This window comes from Peromyscus leucopus, chromosome X (genome assembly GCF_004664715.2).
Source record: "Peromyscus leucopus breed LL Stock chromosome X, UCI_PerLeu_2.1, whole genome shotgun sequence".
Taxonomy (NCBI): Eukaryota; Metazoa; Chordata; class Mammalia; order Rodentia; family Cricetidae; genus Peromyscus; species Peromyscus leucopus.
Genome location: NC_051083.1, coordinates 134,928,096 through 134,940,119, shown reverse-complemented (window position 1 = coordinate 134,940,119; position 12,024 = coordinate 134,928,096). Strand labels below are relative to the sequence as shown.

General features: G+C 38.6%; 1 pseudogene; it reads left to right on the top strand.

The window, feature by feature from the left end:
• The first annotated feature begins 242 nt into the window (after positions 1–242).
• Positions 243–1,162, top strand: LOC114688174 (annotated as a pseudogene).
• Positions 1,163–12,024: the final 10,862 nt, after the last annotated feature.

Sequence of the window (12,024 nt, the reverse complement as noted above, 5' to 3'; positions counted from 1 at the left end):
CTTATGAACAGCTTACTAGAACTGAGGGCTTAAATTTGAATCAATGTAACTTCCAAGTACACTATAAAGTACTCACCAGAGTTGTGGAATCCCTTGAAATGGGCAAAATCAAATTATACTTACTTGTGACTTCATTTTGTTATGAAAGTTTATAGGTATATAATCAAAATTCTTTTATTTATTTTTAAATTTCTTGTTTTTGAAATTAAAATATTGTAGATTGAAATTTCTTCATCCCGCTCTTTCCCATCTTGCAAGATGGCGGGTGAAAAGGGCAAAAAGACTGACACAAAAGAGAAGAAACCTGCGGCCAAGAAGGCTGGCGGTGATGCCCCTGCCGCTGGTGCTGGTGCTGGTGCCGCCAAAAAGGGTGACCCTAAGGTTAAAAAGACCAAGAAGGGGAAGCCCCACTGCAGCCGGAACCCTGCCCTGGTTAGAGGGATCGGCAGGTACTCCCGATCTGCTATGTATTCCAGAAAGGCCTTGTACAAAAGAAAGTACTCAGCGGCCAAAACCAAGGTTGAAAAGAAGAAAAAAAAGAAGGTCCTTGTTACTGTCACAAAACCGGTTGGTGGTGACAAGAACGGCGGTAACCGGGTGGTGAAGCTTTGAAAAATGCCTAGGTATTATCCTCCCGAAAATGTGCCTCAAGCTGCTGAGCCATGGCAAAAAGCCCTTCAGTCAGCACATGAGAAGGCTTCGGGCCAGCATCACTCCTGGGACCGTCCTGATCATCCTCACAAGGTGCCACAGGGGCAAGAGAGTGGTTTTCCTGAAGCAGCTGGCCAGTGACTACTTGTGACTGGACCTCTTGCCCTCAACAGAGTTCCTCTGCGAAGAACACACCAGAAATTTGTCATTGCCACCTCTACAAAAGTTGACATCAGCAAGGTTAAAATCCCCAAACACCTGACTGACGCTTACTTCAAGAAGAAGCAGCTATGCAAGCCCAGGCACCAGGGGGGGGAGATCTTCGACACTGAGAAGGAGAAATACAAGATTACAGAGCAGCGAAAGACTGATCAGAAAGCTGTGGACTTGCAGATTTTGCCAAAGATCAAAGCTGTTCCTCAGCTCCAGGGCTACCTGCGATCTCAGTTCTCTCTGACGAACGGGATGTATCCTCACAAACTGGTTTTCTAAATTGCTAACAACCTAATTAGACAACTTCATGTTTAAAAAAAAAGAAAGAAAGAAAAAAAGAAATTTCTTCATCCCACCCAGTCCTGCCTGGTTCACCCGGGCAGCAGCCATTTTTATAAAATAATCACTCAGTGGCTTAGTATTAATTACAAACTGTTTTGTCTATGGCTCAGGCTTATTATTAACTAGCTCTTTCTTCTTAAATTAACCCATTTCTATTAATCTATGTATTGCCATGTGGCCATGGCATTACCGGTCTGCTGGCATTGCTCATTGGGCAACTGGATGGTGTCTCCCCACACTGCCTTTCTTCTCCCTGTCTCTCTGCTTGGATTTCCCGCCTGGCTCTATTCTGCCTGGCCATAGGCCAGAATAGCTTCTTTATTAACCAATGGTAGCAGCACATAGTCACAGCCTACAGTAAGACCATCCCACAGAAAAATATAATTACATAATTTCCATATTCTCTTTCTTCCCTCTAATCGCTCCCATGTAGCCCCATCAACCTCTCAATTTCATTTTCTTTTTTCTTTAATTGTTATTACACACACACACACACACACACACACACACACACACACACACACACACACCATACACTCCTAAATATATAAACACAATCTGTTTAGCCCATATAATATTACTTGTATTTATATGGTTTCAGGACTGGTCATCTAGTATTGGATAATCAACTGGTAGACTCTACAGGGTGAAAGACTCTCTAGGAAGTTCCAGGAAGTATTTACAACTCATATCAAGTTTTTTGCCCTGACTGCTTTGTAGCTGCCAATCCCCGGCAGTCCAACAGCCCACTTATAAAATAAACACACAGACACTTATATTATTTAAACTGTTTGGCCTAATGGCTAGGGCTTCTAGCTATCTAGTTCTTACATCTTAAATTAATCCATTTTTATAAATCTATAGCTTGCAATGTGGCTCGTGGCTTACCGGCATCTACACATGCTGCTTATCATGGCGGTGGCTGGCAGTGTCTCCCTCCACCTTCCTGTTCTCTCAATTTTCCTCTCTCCTTGTCCTACCTATACTTCCTGCCTGGCTACTGGCCAATCAGTGTTTTATTTATTGACCAATCAGAGCAACACATTTGACATATAGACCATCCCACAGCACTGCTTTCTACTGGTTCTTCAGGTCTTCCACTTTCTCTAATATGCAGAGATTGCTTCACTTGGTCCATTTGGTCTCTTTCTTACAGTTGGATTCAACCAAAAGACCGTTCTGAATAGGAGACCAATGGGGGTAGAGTTTGTAGGAGAGTGAAGTCAAAAAACTAGGATTTCTCTGGCTTGACCTGTGCTAGCTCATCATGGATCTGTTGTGATCCACAGCACAGATCCTATCTGATTGCCCCTTTCTCTATCATCTTCTGTGTTCTGGTGACTGTTGCTTTCTCTTGCCCCTTCAGACATAAGGATAATAGTTACCATCTCCAGGGACCCTTATTGATTTTCTTAAATCCTGACACCATCTCAGTAAATTCTTTTCTAACTAAATACTTCTTAAATTATCCAGTCTGGGGAAGTTACATGTTTTCTGTTGAGACTCTGACTAATATGTGTGACCACAACAAATTTAAAAGTGGACCTGAAAATTTTTAGATATCAAGTATGTGAATAGAAGTAGTCATTTTCAAAACCAAGTTTTAATGGACAAAGTCTGTAACAGGTAACTTCATGTCCAACCAGAGTAACTTCAGGGAATGGAAGAAACATGACATAACAATTCCAATAGATTGAGATTGGGATAGTTACCTCCATAACAATGGCCAAATGAGATTTAATGTGAATTTGTAGCAATGTATATTTCACCATTCTTGATTTATGGAGTTATTAAGGCATTTCTTTCCAATTTCACAATGTCCAGGCATTGAAGAGTTAAGAGGAACATAGAGTACTGAGCTGTTAAGGTCAGGCATTGTTCCTTTTGCATACTTGATCAATTGGCTTCATGGCAAATAGCTGTCTGTTGCTGGATACTATAGGTATTTAAAAAGATTTTTTTGTGTGTATATATATGTGTGTGGGCATGTTGTGCATGAGTGTTTTCCACCATGTGTATGTAGAAGTCAGATGACAACTTGGAGGAGTTAGTTCTCTCATTCTACCATGTGGGCTCCAAGGATACAACTTTGGTCATCAGGCTTGGTGACAAGCTTACCCACCTAGCCATCTCACAGGCTCTGATGGAGTTCTTTTTAGTGAAGCTTGTTTCTTACTCTCTCTGACTTCACTATTTTCTCCACAGTTTTTCACCATTTTTCTCCTCACTTTGTGGAATCTGGGACAGAAAGAGAAAACTAGGTTATAAATGCTCCCAAATCTTCTCTGTCTTACACCTGAACCTCTGGTTTATGAAACACTCAGTTGTCAAGATTTTGACACCTTTATTCTCCAGTTATCTTTTGACAACTTCTCCTAAAGCTATGGGTGACTCATGTCTAGCATCTCTGATGGGAGGTAGAAGAGGGTCTTAAGTAAAATCCAATGAAACACAGGATGTGCAGGTTAATGTCACCAAATACCTTATCTTGTTATTGCTGTAATATGTTGGCTATAGATTTTGGGAACCCGCCCCACCGGGAACTTAGGTCACCTCTAAAGAGGTGGCCTGGAACCAAGGCTGCTCATTGGTTCCCCAGTCTCCCTCTTACCCGGAGACAATCAGATGCAATGGGGAGTCAAGTCAAGCAAGAACTCATTTATTGTTAGGCAGCAAGCCTCTTTTATAGCAAAAACCTCAGAACCTTAGGAGGAGGTGAAGGAACCAACCAATCAATTAAAAGGTCATCCTATTTACAAATTGTTTATGCACTGACATCATCTCCTGTTTTTAGTATCTTATCTTAGCATAAATAACTTTAGCTAACTTCCTTCCTCACCATTTGTCTCTAATCTCCATACAAACAACCCAAGGTACCTTCCTCTTAGCCTTCTTTGTATCTATTTTCTGCATAAACAGCTTAAGCTAACTTCCTCTCTACACCATCCTTTGTATCTACTCTCTTCGTAAACAGCTTAAACTAACTTCCTCTAGCACCATTTGTATCTACTCTCAGCGAAAACAGCTTAAAGCTTAAGCTCTATTTGTCTAACTTTCTCCATGTATGCCCCACAATAGATGACTTGAACAATTAGGTTCATCTAACCCTCGAAGCTCTCCCTCTTTTACCATAACTGCGAGCTTCTTTAGACCTTGTTTGACTATTCTAGCTGGGGAGTGCACCTCATTAACAAATTAATGATAATAACAGTATTAATGCTCCCCCTCCTTCTCCTAGGTTGTCTTTTTCCACCAAGTGCACAGCTTCTGGAGTGTTGAGGGAGCTAGATCAACCCATCAATACTGATGATCAGTAATTTAACAGGTATGACAGCCAGCCATGTTGCTCACACATTGCTGAACTGAAAGTTTCTTTTAGACTAAGACTGTAAGTAAAAAACAAACCAAATGAACAAACAAGGAAGCTAGAAAAAATTTGACTTCCTGTGGTCTGGAGGGCTCCTTTTATCACTGAAGATATTTTGGAAGGCCTTTGGATCCAGCAGATATGATGAGATCTAGAGATATCACATTTTTTTAGGTTAATTGCACATTTTTATGTGTTCATTTCAGAGTTTTGTTTTTATATGGAATTAGTCATTCTATAGACACTGTAGTAGAGAATGCAGCTACTTATAACAGCCTCCTAGACTAAGATACTCTTCTAGGACACAATGCTGAGCTGGATCCAGAAAATCCATTGGAATTGCTGATATTATACAAGATAAAAAGCACAGTTTTGTATGTAGAATCCATTTCTTAGTGTTGCATTCCACTTATTGCTTTTTTGTAGCCAGCCTCAATTTTAAGATCCCTGGAGGTTTCACTTTGTTAACCATCTGTCCTATCAACAATGCCTAAATAATGGAATTTTAAAAATACTTTTAAAAACACAAATTGGCTGAGTATAGTAATTAGTATGAAATATAATTTTTTAAGCTTTCACTATTTTTCTTATGCAATCACCTTGGCTGGTGATGGGCTCATTTAGAGGTGGAGGTGGGTGTAGTGGCAAGGTCAATAAAGACATCAGTTTCTTGTGAATTTGGTTACATTGAAAATACATGATTGAATCATATGAGGACTTGAGGGACCAGGCACTAGGCTATAGAGATGCAGGAGTGCAAGATATTTTATGGGGAGCATCTGTGAAGAAAAGGGACAGGGCTTGTTAAGGAGCATCTCCTTCTCAATGTGTATCTGATAATCTCTTGGGCATTCTAAAATTGAGCCCTGAAGCAAGGGTTTCCCATTAAAGGAATCCTGTGCTGATCAGAAATCATCATTCTTTTCTTTTAAGGCATTATCTGTGGGCTACCTAGGAAGTTCAGTCTCACTTTAAGAAGTGGTGTGGATCATTAAAAGAACAATAGCCAGAGGATTTTACTTTATCATACTCATTTCACTTGAACTGCAAACTCTTGCTTATGAAAGACCCTAATGGTGGCACTTATATGCCTACCATGATGGTCTACAAAGTTTGTAGGGAGAAGTGCTATTGGTTCTTGTATTCTGTCTTTGCACTTACTTTACAAGATATGACCCTGTGGCCATTGAGTAGCATGAATTATATGCACTGAAGTCTCTGTGTATGAAAATGCTTTACTTAGAAACAGGAGTGATATGTGTTCAATAGGATTCTTCTCAAAAGGATAGCCTTAGCCAAGGGTCTTGAGAATAAAGGTGAATGTAGGATCTAAAATATCTTTGGATGATGGGTATGGTGGGGCACACCTATAATTGTAGTACTTTGTATGTAGATACAGAAGAAGTACTATGAATTCCAGGCTAGACTTGGCAACAGAATGAGACTACACTACCTCTCAACTCCTTTCCTTCTCTTTCTTTGCCAAATCCTTGGGAAAAATACTCTATTTTGGGAATATGTTGGATAGAGAGATGAAGACCCCTATCAAATTTCCTGTGGCCAGAGAAGCACTTGGGTCACAGAATGATGTCTCTTCTAGAAACCTGCCATTTGCAGAACTGCACAAAAGATACTCCACAGTCAATATAGATTCTTTCTTCCTGAACATTCAGATCCACATTAAGTATAAAATTTCTATAGAAGTTTTTATCTTAACTATCTTCTAGTCCATTTTGTATTTAGGCTTTGTAGCTCTAGAACTCCTCTAAGAAACATATTCAAAATAAGGTGGTTCAATACAAGGTCATCTCTTCACCTCTGAGATACTTTGGTTCTGTTACCAAACTCTATTGTACATAGAACAAGGTCTTTCCAGAGAAACTTCTCCTAGACATAGCTCTTACCTATAACTAAACTAGTATCATCAATTAAGTGCCTGTATTTCTAGGATGTAGTAATTTGTAGGCTTGTTGGTTCATTTCTCATAGCCTGTGATACAAGAATTTTTTAACACATTCTATTTGATATGTGAAGAATACAATCTGTGTTAATATTAATGGTGGTATCCAATAATTACTAAGTTCTTATTATTAGCTTAGAGATATAAACATTTCTCATTTAATCTGTGCACTATTATGGAGGCTTGAAGTTGGGGGCCATTGTGAGAACTTTGGGCAAGTTGAAGGCTAAGCAGTATTTAACTTAGAACAAGCATTTAGACACAATGGAAAACACCTTCCTTCAAACCATATACTTTCCAAAATTAAAATTGTACCATTAGAAAAGCGCATGAATCCAATCAAGGAGCTGGAATTTGTATTCAGGGAGCCAAATGACACCAAATATAAGACTGAATCTCTCTTCATTTTCTTTCTCTTGTCTTTTACTCTTTCTCCTGATCCCCCTGCCTCAACCCTTGTCTCTTGGACAATGAATCTTGTTATAGTTAATACATTCTATTTGAAATTGTTTTGTTTTTTTGGCTTCTTGGTAGTGAATGCTTTCAGGAAACATTTTTTCTTTGCAAATATGTATAGTGTAGCTAGAGATTTCCTGCCTTGCCCACAGTCAGGATAAATCTTTGTCACCTGCCAATCCCACAGCTGCTCAGACCCAACCAAGTAAACACAGAGACTTATATTGCTTACTAACTGTATGGCCATGGTAGGCTTTTTGCTAACTGTTCTTATAGCTTAAATTAATGCATTTCCATAAATCTATACTTTGCCACATGGCTCGTGGCTTACCAGCATCTTCACATGCTGCTTTCATGGCAGCAGCTGGCAGTGACTCCCTCTACCTTCCTGCTTTCTCCTTTCCCCTCTCTGTTAGTCCTGCCTATACTTCCTGCCTTGCCACTGGCCAATCAGTGTTTTATTTATTGACCAGTCAGAGCAATTTGACATACAGACCATCCCACAGCAGTGTAGTAAGGAAATATTTTTAGAAAAGAGAATTAAAGGTTGGAAAAATCAGTTCCACAGTACTCTATTCTCCTTTGATCCATTTAAGAATTATTAGTACTTGTTAAGAATTTTGTGCTTCTTTTATTACATCAGATTATGTTTGTGCCAGAGTCATGTTCTTTTTCTCATTTCTACTGGACTGAAGTACTCCTTGAGGACAAAGACTATGTGTTCTTCATTATTTGACAGGCTCTAAGATAGGATCAAGGAATCAACAAAACGTTTTTGAACAAATACTAAGGCCCTGTTACTAGATTTCTGTGTTTGAATCTATGAGCTGGTCAACTTTTATCAATTGACAAATAAGCTAAGTAAATTGAGTATGTTTAAGTTCCTACTGAGCTGGAGACTCTAGTCTTATCAAGTACATAGAAAAGAATGAAAGTCAAGCATGCTAGGAATATTCACAGAAGCTAGCTAAGCAAATAGCATCAGTAAATAGTTCTTAATTTTTAATTTTTTTCTCTTCATTTTTCTTTATTAAGAAATTTTCTACTCACTCTACATACCACACGCAGATGCCCCCTTGTACCTCCTCCCACCCTCCAGCCCTTCCTCCTAAGCCACCCCACATCCCTACATCCTCCAAATCAAGGTCTCCTATGAGGAGTCAGCAGAGTCCAGCACACTCAGCCTAGGCAGGTCTAAGCCCCTCCCCACTGCACCAAGGCTGTGCAAGGCATCACACCACAGGCACCAGGCTGGGCTCCCAAAAGCCTGTCCATGCACCAGGGACAGGTCCTGATTCTGCTGCCTGGGTGCCCCCCAAAACAGTTCAAGCCAAACAACTGTCTTCCATATTCAGAGATATGGTTGTGGTGGCACATGCCAGTAGGATTTGCTGAAGGAGGCATAGGCAGGAGGATCATGTGTTCGGGGTCAGTCTAGACTACAGTAAATAGTTCTTAAATGTAATGCTTGATACCAGTGTAGAAGAATGTGGAGAATTTGGTTAGCCAGTTCAAATAAGAGGAAGTGGGGTCAGCAGAGGTAGCAGCAAGTGTAATTCCACAGAATCAGGCACAGCTTAAAGCAGTAGTTTTCAACTTTCCTAATTCTGTGACCCTTTAATACAGTTCCTCAGGTTGTGGTGACCCCCAATCACAAAATTATTTTTATTGCCACTTCATAACTGTAATTTTGCCACTGTTATGAATCATAATGCAAATATCTGTGTTTTCTGATGGTATAAGATAACCCCTGTGAAAGGGCCATTCAGAGTTGCAACCCACTGGTTTAAAAGCTTAAACCACTGAACCCTGACTTGAAGGGTTCCAGACATTGCATGTCATTCAAAATAACTGCAGAGTAAGACTTAGAGAAGAGACATGAGGACTGAGTAGTGAATTATGTGAGAGCTTGAAGAGATCTGCTTTTGATTTATGACACTGTTAATGTTATGTTGGATGGACCATGAGAAGTGTGTAAAAGGCTATTACAGTAGTTTAGGTGAAAAATGGTTCTTGAATGAGGGTAGATGCAGTAAATATGGGAATAAAGAAATGGGCTCAAATGATACTTATGAGGATGAACTAAGAAGAATCAATTAGCTATGGATGGATAAGAGAGGAAAAGATTCATAATTTCAAACAGTGGTGCCAATAATGTAGAATGAAATAAGAAGAATGGGTATAAGCGAAGGGACAATGTATATAGATGAAAAATAAACGGTCTTAGTAAAGAAGAAACACAGAGCCAAATATATAGTTAAAGCCTAGGAGATCAGAGCAAGAGCCATGATTTCCTTTAGCTGACCACTCACTGCCATCTCTTCCCCTGAGAGAGACCTTCTTCCTGTGTCCTGTCTTTTTATTGCCTTTCTGTTCTGCCTTCTCATTGGCTCTAAACCCAACCACATGACTTCCTCATCACTGCCTGTCTATACAGACCTCCAGGGCTCTCTGGTTGGTACTGGGATTAAAGGTGTGTGTCATCATACTTGGCTGTGTCCTTAAACACACAGAGACTCTGCCTGTCATGTGATCAGATTATGGGCGTGTGCTACCACCACCTGACTTCTGTTTAATGGCTATGACCTCTGATCTCCAGGCAACTTTATTTATTAATATACAAATAAAATCACATTTCAGCACAAATAAAATATCACCATATTCCCCCTTCTATTCTGATAAAAAGAAAAAATGAAAAAGTTATAACTAATATAAGAAAAACTATATACAAAAGTATATATACAACTATATACAATATATACAAGCAATAAATACCTAAACAATGTCTAGTCCATTTGCATTTGACAAACTCAGAGAAAATATTCCATTATCTATCCTATTTTGGTAAGTCCAAAATGTACTTGATTCACTTTCTATCCTAACTTATATTACAAACAGAGAACTATCTTATAATGTCTTTCAAATTTATACACTTACACCTCTTTAGTGAGTTTCTTTCCTGAAATTTTTAACAAGGAAAACTATAACTATCAAATGTTTAACTATAACTATAATTATCTAATCTTCAACTAAGTATAACCATAATTATCTAATCTTCAACTCCCTCAGAGACCCAAGAAGGAAATAATATTACCCAGTAAAACAGAAAGTGCAAACAAGCAACTTCTAAGAAAAGTGTGTCAACAGAAACAGCCAGCTGCCTGGACAGTTACCTGAGGTTTCTCCACAGCATTGGGGCATTATCTTCAACCTATAGGCTTAGCATATCTGACAGACTCATTTGTGAAATAGGATGTACACAAGGCCCACAGTTCGATCTCACATTCAGTAAGAGTAGTCCATGTACCAGATAAATTTGTATTCCACCAGTGTCCTGTCATGATTCAGAATTTTAAATGCTGGAAATTGTTGATGTTTTTGGAATTTAGCTTGTCCATTTTTCTTGGTTTGTGGGTGGCTTCATCTCGGCATCCTGTTCTTCTCCACATCCCATTCTTCTCAGCTTATGGGTGGCTTCATCTCTTTTATTAAATGCCACTCTACCATTGAGAGGTTAGACTCTGTCAGCTTGATTATTCTTTCAAGAATAACTGTTTCAGCTACTGTTCCACTGCACATTAGAAGCCATCGGTCCACTGCCTGTTAAGCTGCCTTTGAAAAAGGGGCACTGTACCTTTTCCAGACTGCAAAAGCCTCTTCAGTGATAGTGCTATATTGTCCTGGCCTCAGAGGATGCCTTTTGATAAAGTCACAACCACACTTGTCTTGTCAAGAATCAGTAATCCTTTGTTTCGTGTTCTGTTTGTCCATTTTGTCCTGTTGATTCAAGGATACTTTGTTGTCCAGTGGCTAACTTTTGCCACAATGAAAGTTAACTCCATATGCAGTTTCTTCAATGCCCATATTTTCTTTGAAGTAGACTGGTACTGCCAGGAGCCGACATGTCTCATAGTCATAAAAAAAGAAAAAATTTCTAAGTTATTACAACATTTTAAATGCCATATTCTGTAGATCTCTGAAGGGTTTGAGGATGACCTATCTATCTAAAATATATCTGCTCTACCTTGAAAACATACCTACTATGACTCCCAGTTGGATTGTAATGTCTAACTAATTAATGTCTACTAACTTTCACATCTTTATATCCTAATAGTTGGTAATAATATCATTCAAGGTTTAGCAAATTGCATTACATTGTTAAATGAACTGTATAAGTACAATATTCTGAACAAGATTAGAAAAAATATATACAGCATTTTCTAAAAATCTCAATATCAATCATATAATTTTTATACAATATATAAAAATCCAATCCAATGTAAAGTATTTAAAACTAGTAATTGTCTATTAAAAGTAGATTCAATAATCTATCTTTATATCTATATTATATATATATATATCTTCTCTTTACTTTTCAGAGTAGATTCAATAATCTGCCCTCTATTCTATCATATATATATGTATATATTTTTTAAAGAAGAACCTTAAATCTGATATCCTTTGCTTAGCCCTTTTCCTAAACCTTAACAACTGTGACTGACCTTCCTAAACAATGCAAATTATCCCAGACCCAAAACTCATTAAAAGAAAAAAAATCACACAACCCACACCACCTCTTTGGAAATGTGGGCATCCTGTTCTTAAAATGACTTCCTGCTGGTTATGTGTGAAGTTGTCTTTACTCTGAAAAAAAATTTTTTTTGGGTTAATTGACAAATTCTAGGAAAGGTAGCTATATCCTTTGTTGTCCAGTCTGTGCATAATGCCAAAGTTCAGGGCTTATCTCAAGTCCTTATTCAAGTAGTCTGTGAAAGTGGATCATTTCAGCTAGCCATCTCAAATTTGCTCTGAGCATTTTGTAGTCCAAAGCTGATCTATAGATGAGATTTGTCAGCTTAGTGGTATTATTATTGTCCATGTGGAATCGTTGTTGTTGTAGGGCCCCATCTTCTTCCTGGAGACTTCAAATTTGATGTTAGGCCTGGTCATGATTTCCTATGGAAAACTGATAGAGACTCAAACACAAAGACATGTATAGGCAGCTAACTGAAGCCTTTTTTCTAGAATTAGTTAG